This window comes from Herpailurus yagouaroundi, unplaced genomic scaffold (assembly GCF_014898765.1).
Source record: "Herpailurus yagouaroundi ecotype Mexico unplaced genomic scaffold, PumYag 195, whole genome shotgun sequence".
NCBI lineage: Eukaryota > Metazoa > Chordata > Mammalia > Carnivora > Felidae > Herpailurus > Herpailurus yagouaroundi.
Genome location: NW_024412426.1, coordinates 131894 through 141111, shown reverse-complemented (window position 1 = coordinate 141111; position 9218 = coordinate 131894). Strand labels below are relative to the sequence as shown.

General features: G+C 45.2%; 1 long non-coding RNA gene across 1 annotated transcript; it reads right to left on the bottom strand.

Annotated features, from left to right (window-relative positions):
* Positions 1-2644: 2644 nt before the first annotated feature.
* On the bottom strand, positions 2645-6616 carry LOC121011707 (uncharacterized). The gene is made up of 2 exons (XR_005781710.1): positions 5609-6616; positions 2645-3991 (listed from the first exon to the last, which is right to left on the bottom strand). It is a non-coding gene; the product is annotated as an uncharacterized LOC121011707 (long non-coding RNA).
* Positions 6617-9218: the final 2602 nt, after the last annotated feature.

The following is a 9218-nucleotide window of genomic DNA, read 5'->3' as shown; positions in this document are numbered from 1 at the left end:
TTTAATCACAATGTGTAACCTGAGCACTTCTCATTGAAGGAGTTCTTCTCGACAGCTTATGTAATGTTTATTTTTGAGACAGAGACAGACTGAGCATGAACGGGGGAGGGGCAGAGAGAGAGGGAGACACAGAATCCGAAGCAGGCTCCAGCCTCTGAGCTGTCAGCACGGAGCCCGATGTGGGGCTTGAACTCACGGACCGTGAGATCACAACCTGAGTCGAAGTCGGATGCTTAACTGACTGAGCCACCCAGGCGCCCCTGGACAGCTTATGTAACTCCTGGCTTTACATTTTGTTGGCCCAAACTTAGTCACATGGCTAAGACCTAGAAGTCTGGGACTTGTTAGTCTCCTCTGGGCTGCAATGTTCCCAATGAAAAATCAGAGCTCTCTACTAAGGAGCAAGAGGAGAATAGACGGCAGGATTGAAAATAGCAATCTTTGACACAAGTTATGTCTACACCAGCGATTCACAAAATGTGGCCTCAGGACAGCAGCGATGGTGTCACCTGGAAACTTGTTAGAAACGCAAATACTCAGATCCCACCCCAGACCTCCTGAATCGGAAGTGCTGGGGAACGTAAGTTTGAGAACTATTGATCCACACTTAGAGAATAGGATTCTTCCTGGTGAAATGTCAGAGACGGTTGATGATCTTTTAAAATCAGGAGCAGAGATGGGGCGCCTGGGTGGCGCAGTCGGTTAAGCGTCCGACTTCAGCCAGGTCACGATCTCGCGGTCCGTGAGTTTGAGCCCCGCGTCAGGCTCTGGGCTGATGGTTCGGAGCCTGGAGCCTGTTTCCGATTCTGTGTCTCCCTCTCTCTCTGCCCCTCCCCCGTTCATGCTCTGTCTCTGTCCCAAAAATAAATAAAAACGTTGAAAAAAAAATTTAAAAAATAAATAAATAAATAAAATCAGGAGCAGAGAAAGATGTCTGGTATCACTGCTTCCATTGAACATCGTACTTCCTGTTGTGGTCTGTGCAGCAGGAAAAAGAAATAAACGTTATACGAAATATATAGAAAAAGATAAAACTGCCATATTCACAGTTGATATTGGTTTGTTTTTTTTTAACGTTTATTTATTTTTGAGACAGAGAGAGACAGAGCATGAATGGGGGAGGGTCAGAGAGAGAGGGAGACACAGAATCTGAAACAGGCTCCAGGCTCTGAGCTGTCAGCACAGAGCCAGACGCGGGGCTCGAACTCACGGACCGCGAGATCATGACCTGAGCCGGAATCGGCCGCTTAACCGACTGAGCCACCCAGGCGCCCCAATATTGTTTACACAATTACAAAAAAAAAAAAAAAAAACCGAATAGCTTTTCTGGGTAAACTGATTCTAAAATTTATATGGGAAAATGGAAGTTCAAGAAGAGTCCAGAAGTTTTTGAAGAAAAGGAAAGAGGTGGAGACAATTGGCACTGCATGGCTACACCAAAATTTATTTGGAAGTAGAGTAATCAAGATAGTGAGGTATTGACACAAGGATAGAAATATGTGACTGGAAGAGACAAGAGAGCCCAGAAATATGGGACATGTGTCTAAGTGAAAGTGGCATTTAAGATTGGAATGGAAAAGAGAGACGAGGAATTAATTAGTTCTGGGTCAATTGACTTCATTCAAAATGACAGTATTGGGTCCCAATATCACTGCAACAAACAGTATCCATTGCTATTTTGTTAAAGACTGAATGTAAAAAGCAAAACTTAAGATTTTTGGACAAAATCATAGGAAGATGTCTTTAAGGCTACAATACAGAGAAGAACTTCTCGTACAAGATGTAAAACACACAAATCATACCGAAAAGGACTGATGAATTCAACTACATTACAAGTTAGAATGTCTACCCAACAAAAGAAACCATTAAAAAAAAAAAAGGACAAGTCACAGACTGGGAGAAGATATTATATAACATATAATGAATAAATAATTAATATCCTGAAAATATAAAGATCTCTTGACACAATCCAATAGTTCTGTATGCGTGATATGTTTTACAACATAAGCATAAGACTGCGATTTTTTACTGGATAAATCTATATATTTAAAATCTATACATCTCTATTTGTATAGATTTAAAATAAGATGCAGCTAAAGAGAGAATTAGCAGAATTAGTTGAATGGTAAAGTAGAAATGAAGAAATTATCTGAGATACAGCTCAGATATCCAGAGCTAGAAACTATGAAAGAGAAATAAAGAGGCATAGAAGGAACAAGAAGTTCTAGGAAGTATATAATCAGAGTTCCAGAAAGAAAAGACTAAGGCAGAGGAAATATTTGAAGAGATAATAACTAAGGCTTCCCCCAAATTTATCAACAGTGGCACCCACACTGGAGAACAATTTGTGAATACGTACTAAAGTTGAGTGGGTTCATTTCCCAACAATCCAGCAATATGACCCCTAGGTACGTATATACCATCAATAATGTCTTGCACATATGTACAAGATGATATGTACAAGAATATTCATGATGTTAGTGTTTATAATTGGAAAATACTGAAAATATTCATCAATATGAGAGAAGATAGATTATATGTCCACATATTAGAATACCAGGCATCACTACAAATTAATAAACATATGTCAACACAAATAAATCTTGCAAAGATTTTGAGGGATAAAACCAAGGTCAAGAAAGCACATGATACAACGTCATTTATTTAAAATGTACAAATGGGTAATACAATAAATATCACTCAGAGATGAATACAAATGTATTCGAAGTATAAAGAAATGTTCAGAAATACATAAACACCAAACTCAGGATGGCGATTTTTTGCAGGCAGAGTGAGGAGAGACAGAGTTATGATCGGAAAAAGGGCACATGGGGTCTTTAATTGTGTCGATAATGTTCTCTTTCTTAAGGGAGAAGGCTCGCAAGTTCTTTACATCACTTTTTATAGCCTTTTTTATGGCTGAAATATTCCAAAATATACTTTTAAGCAGCTAAAATGCCTTTGAGAGATAACTGAGGATGTCCAAGAATTGGGGCTGTTTCAACTGAAATGTGAATATAATAGTTTCTGGAGACATTTAACGATTCATAAAATACAGTTTATCCACATGTTACTCTTGACTCTCCATCCTCCTTTCTCCCCAGAAGACACTGAATTTCCTCCGGGCGGCCGATATCATATGTTTTCATGGCACGTATGTTCCCCTTTCTCCCAACGTTCGCCGTGTCCTCAGCGTATAAACATCCCCAAGCCTCTGCTGTCTTTGACGACTAAATAAGAAACTCCTGTCACTTACACCTGCTGTGAACGTCTTGCCTCCCCTCTCACCAGGAGTTCTTCGAGATGCACCTTCTACTTCCTGTCTCCAGGGCATCGCCTCTACTCGCTCTGCAAACCACTCCTCTCTGGTCCCTTTGCTGAAAGAGCTCACACTTGGGTTACAACAGTCACTTGAAAGTCAACTCCGGAGTAACTTTTCGGTTTAACAGACCCCGGCTGCCCTTGACGCTGCTGATCTCCGCTGGCCCCCTGAAGTTCTTTGGTCCCCTTGGTTCTGAAATCCTCATCCTTGTTCTCCTCACACCTCTTATTCCTCTTCTGTTTTCTTCATAGTCTCTGGGTTAGCACGTTTTTTTATAAGTCAGGTGACCGAACGCATGTGGGTACACTTCTGAACTCTCTGGTCTGTTCCGTTCCTCAGTTTGCCTCTCTTTGCGCCAAAACCACACGATCTTAGTTACTATACCTTCATAATTGACCTTAATATCGAATAATACAAGAGCTCCAGACCTGTTTCTCTTCAAGATTGTCTTGGCTATTATAAGGCTCTTAGAAGTCTTTTGTTTCCCCCTAGATCTGTCCCCAAAATTCGGGGGAAATTTTTGAAATTCTAAAGCCTGAGAATATCTTAGTTATTCTTAGTCATGTGAAGGATTAATTTCGGGGACAGCTTCTTCAGAAACTTATCATCCCTGCCACACGTGCTTAGGCTCGCATTTTCTATGCACTTAAAATCAGTGCACATTTTTCCCTAGAGATATTTTGGGGAGTAATAGCAATTATTTATGTGTTCATTATCATTATTTTTACTCGCTATCTCCTGCAACCCCTACGCATTAGGTATTATTATCCCATTTGATAGATCAGAAGACTGAGACCAAGGAAAGTGAACCTACTTGCCTTTCACACAACTGATAACGTTTTAAGTTTGGCATTCAAATCTGTCTGATGCCAAAGCCTGGTTTTATTTTGTTTTTCTTTCACTCTTTACTCCTCCTCTTCCAATGACACAATAGACTAATCACAGAATTGAAACTGAGGTTGTTTGGGGCGCCTGGGTGGCGCAGTCGGTTAAGCGTCCGACTTCAGCCAGGTCACAATCTCGCGGTCCGTGAGATCGAGCCCCGCGTCAGGCTCTGGGCTGATGGCTCAGAGCCTGGAGCCTGTTTCTGATTCTGTGTCTCCCTCTCTCTCTGCTCCTCCCCCGTTCATGCTCTGTCTCTCTCTGTCCCCAAAATAAATAAAAACGTTGAAAAAAAAATTTTTTTTTAAAAAGAAACTGAGGTTGTTCGAGATTTGATGCTTACCTATAGTTTCTGCACTGGAGAGCACATGACACTCAACATCCGCAAAGAAGGGCTCACTATGCTTTCTTATTCTAAGTATAAATATTGCTCTATGTCTGAATTACTTATTGTTGAGTAACAAATCCCTCCTCGCTGACCCCCAGAGCATATTGACATCAAACAACTAGTATGTCATCAGGTTGGAGATTTCCGTGGGTCGGGGCTCAGCAGGAAGGGTTAATTTCTGCTCCACGGCTGTGTGGCCTCAGCTGGGGAATAAGAGATGGCTGGAGGCTCCTTCATTGATATGCCTGGTGCCTGATCAGACTCCCAAAGGCTGGGTTCAGCTGGGGCTATCAGGCAGAGCACCCTGATGGGGCCTCTCCATATAGTGTGTGGCCGTGGGGTTCCAGGAGAGGGAGCATGTCAAGAGAGCAGGCATTCCCAGAGCAAAAGGAGGACACTGCGGGAACCTTCTGATCTAGCCTCCAAAGTGCCCCAGCAGCACCGACATCGTCCTCCATTAGCCAATGCAATCAAGGCAGATCAGATGCGAGGGGCAGGAACACACAGCCCGCCTCTCAGCGGTAGGAGTCTCAACAAATCTGGGGCCATATCTTAAAACCACCAAGGTTTATGAAGATATCAAGACTTATATCATGTTTTTGATATCTGAGCCCCTGTTTCTCTCTTTACGGCTAGTATTGGATCTGGGAGTGATGCCTTCACAGTATCCATAGTTAGATATATTCTGCAGGAGACATGTGACTTTTCAATGGGTTCCCATCACTGCTCACGACAGGAGGATGTGGGGTGGTATTAGAAGCAAATTCTAAATCTCCCATTCCTCTCTTCTGGAATTTTCCCATTGCCGTGAACCATGAAAAACAACAACAACAAACAAACATGGCACCGCGTGGTACCCAAGAAATGTAACAGGGAGCTTTTCCCTGACTCAAGAAATTTTATATTAAATTAGGATAATAAGAAATATATGGAGAGATACTTAAATGATAGTAAATAAACATGTTAATATTTCATTTGAAGAGTAATAGGGTACATTTACTGAGTACTTAACTTACCACTTGTCAGCACGGTGCTCAGAGCTTCTTTATCTTTCACGATTCTATGCCCTTTCACTCAAAGCGTGGTCCTCAGACGGGCAGCATTAACGTCACTTGGGTGCCTGTTAAAAGTGCAGAGCTTTGGGCCCCAGCCCAGACCTCCTGAATCAGAATCTGCATTTTTAACAAGGTCCCCAGGTGATTCATGTGCCCGTGAAAGCTTTAACACACTGCTTTATGAAGTAGGCACCATTACCATCTGCCCGCAGAAACTTGCTCAAGGTGCACAATTTGGGGCTTGGCAGAGCCAGAATCCAGATCCAGGTCTGATGGGTTCCAAAGCCCCCCACGCTCCTGACAACGACTCCAAACTGCCTCCCAGTAATTCTCAGCACCATTTCAGCAAGGGCTTTGCCACATGGACAACTGTCATCTGTTTACGGGGAGGTTGTGAAAGTCTTCCACGGTGCTGAAAAAAAGAGGCTCAGGAACAGGTTTCTCCACCAAAGCAGCGCTGCTCTGTCCTTGCCCAAATTGTTTAGCCCTCTGTTTCCCCTGAAAGATTGAAGAGTTCCTTAAGAGATGGGGCCATTGCCCTGTCTGTTTTCACAGCTCCAGAAATTAACACAGAAGCTGGCACGTAACACATGATCTGCTCCTTACGGGCTCGTTCATGAATCAACAATAGACCTGTTTGTTCAAGTGATCTGCATAGGTTGTGGACAGTTAACTGGAAGCTGATGTGATTTTGCAATAAGAGAAGGTGCACGGCTTTTCCCTGGCGTTTGTTACAAGTCCAGGATTTCAGCTGCAGAAAACCAAGGCACGGAGCTGTGCTTGGCTTGTCAGCGCGGCTTATCTCTCCATGCAGGCAGCCCCCAACCTCAGCCAAGCAATGGAACTTTGTGAGAAATGTTCTTTCGTTCCCGGCTCTGGAGCACAACTCCTCTGTGGCTATAATTAAACCCCACCCGATTTAGGAAGATCACGATCTGTGAAATGCCAGCAGGCTTGGGCCGCAGATCTCTGTGGTCCCTCCATTTCTTTTCTCTCTCTCTCTCTCTTTCTTTCTTTCTTTCTTTCTTTCTTTCTTTCTTCTTTCTACTCTATTATATCTCATCTCTTCCTATTGAGAAATCTAAGGAGAGGGCATGGACACGGAGTAATGGTGAGTGGTTTGAGCCACCCGATGCCCCGGTTTGCCCAGGACAGACTCTGTTTATGCTTGGTAGTTATCAACAACATCCTCTTTCACTGTCAAAAACGTCTCTGTTTGGATGATAGATTAGATGGTCACCCTAGTCACTGGGGCCTCGTGATGCCCTGAAGTTACCTCAGGCCAGAACAGGGCCAGTCCCTCACACAGGGATCTGCTTTCTGAACTGGCAAATCATCCATCGTGGGCAATTTCTGGAAGAATGGTCTTCCCGTCACCTGCTGCAGTCCGCCGCAGAACTGCCGGGGCCCCACCTTGGTCCTACTCAGTCAGAAGCAGGAGCTTCCTTTCCCCCAGGGCCTTAGTCCCCAGGACACATCCTCCCAACACTGGGCACCCAGAATCCTTAGTTTTCAGTCTCAAGGCCTCCAGCTTCCCAGCACCCCTCAGCAGTGGCCTGAAAACACCACCCTTCTTCTGCGCCCCACAGTGCTATTATTAGGTGGTCGTGTCAGAGACTAGAATTGCGATCCCCGGCGGCCCTTTGATCCCCCCAACGGAGGAGAGAATCGCCGGAAGGGACAGCCCAGCCTGAAGTTAGATAGTTCGGTTCTCTTTTCTCTGGGCTCCGGGGGGCTGCAGGCCAGCAGGAAGGAGCTAAGCTATTCTTAGCCAAGGTGTGGGAGCCTGGCAGGAGCTTCAGGCACTGCCCCAAGGGTCAGAGACAGGAACTGGCCACCCACTTTGGCTGCTTCCCGCCCCCCTTTCCTTTGGCTGCCCCTCACACAAGGAAATGACCACCACTCTCCCCTAACCCAGCAGCAACTATGGCTCAGACTTGGCCACCCCCTCGGTCCCCTCAGCAGCGAGCTTGTCTCGGCCTCCCTCGGACGGGTCAGTGTGTGGGTACAGTTAGAGATGGGAGAGTGGTCTCAGTTCCTTCATGGAACCCTATCACTCCACAGATGCCAAGGCTGAGCTCCAGAGCGGGGGAGAGATTTGTCCAGGCCCACCTGGATACTCAGGGTCTGACCCAGAGCTCTAACCAGTGCCGGGCTGGGTCACAAGCAATGGCAGCTATAAGGTTGGGCTAAGATTTCCAAGTGCCAGGCAGAAGGCATGGGCTATCGGTGACAACATCCTGCTAAGTCCTCAGAAAAATGGGGAAAAAAAAATAGGACAAGATCACCAATTGTGCTTTTGTAGAAAGGGTATTCTTTTGAGTTTATGCTCTTATGAACTTGAGGTTGGAAGAAAACGGCCTGCTTCTTATGAAAACGACTGTGCTAGCATACGACAATCCCATGTCAGTCCCTAACATTAAAACAACTAGGTTGTTCTAATGATCAACTGGGATAATGTATATGAAAGCATTTTGGAAAGAACGGGGTACTCTAAGTACCCTAAATCCTTTTTAAAAAGTAATGAAGGGGTGCCTGGGTGGCGCAGTCGGTTAAGCGTCCGACTTCAGCCAGGTCACGATCTCGCGGTCCGTGGGTTCGAGCCCCGCGTCGGGCTCTGGGCTGATGGCTCAGAGCCTGGAGCCTGTTTCCGATTCTCTGTCTCCCTCTCTCTCTGCCCCTCCTCCGTTCATGCTCTGTCTCTCTCTGTCCCAAAAATAAATAAAAAACGTTGAAAACATCTCTTACTGATGTGTGAGCTAAAAATATATATGTGAACCAATCAAGCAGAGAATACTGACCAGAAAATAAGGCCAGGGTTCATTCATTCATTCAGTAAATATCCAGAGGGTCCGCTGCTGGCCTGTGTTGTGCCAGGGCACAACATACACATGGCTTCGGCCCTCATGTTGCTTACAGCCAGATGGGGATGACAAGAGACAAACAAGTAAACGCGTAACTGCGAAATGTGATGCGTGCTACAAATGAGCTTTTGAGAGGAGGGTGCTGTGAGAGAGAACAGAAGGGACCAGGTGGGGGGACTTAGTTTCCATCAGGTGTTCAGGGAAGACTAAAAGTTGAGGAACCATTTTAGAGAGAGCAATGAGGCAAGAGGAGCGAGCGGTCAAAGGGACGGCTCCAGTAGAGATGTGATGTTGGAAGAGACCTTGGCAAGCTTCAGGGACCTGAGACAGCCGGTGTTGGAGAGAGTGGGTCAGGGGGCCCGATTCGGAGAGGAGGCAGGCAGGGTGGAGGCCGGCCCCTTCAGATCTGATTGGTCCCTGTGAAGGGTTTAGCTTTTCTTATAGAGCAAAGGGAAGTCATTGAAGCATTTTCAGCAGGGGGATGAAATGGCCCAGTTTTAATTTTAAACATATTATCTCTGCCTGCTGTGTGAAGAATGAATGAATAGGGGAAACACAAGAATGGTCAAAGGGAGATCAGATTGGAGGCCACTTGTATTCCAAGCGAGAAATGCAGGAGATACAGAGAAGTAATAGACTTTCCTCAAGATTATGTTCTACTTGTAAGCAAACACACACACACACACACACACACACACACACACACG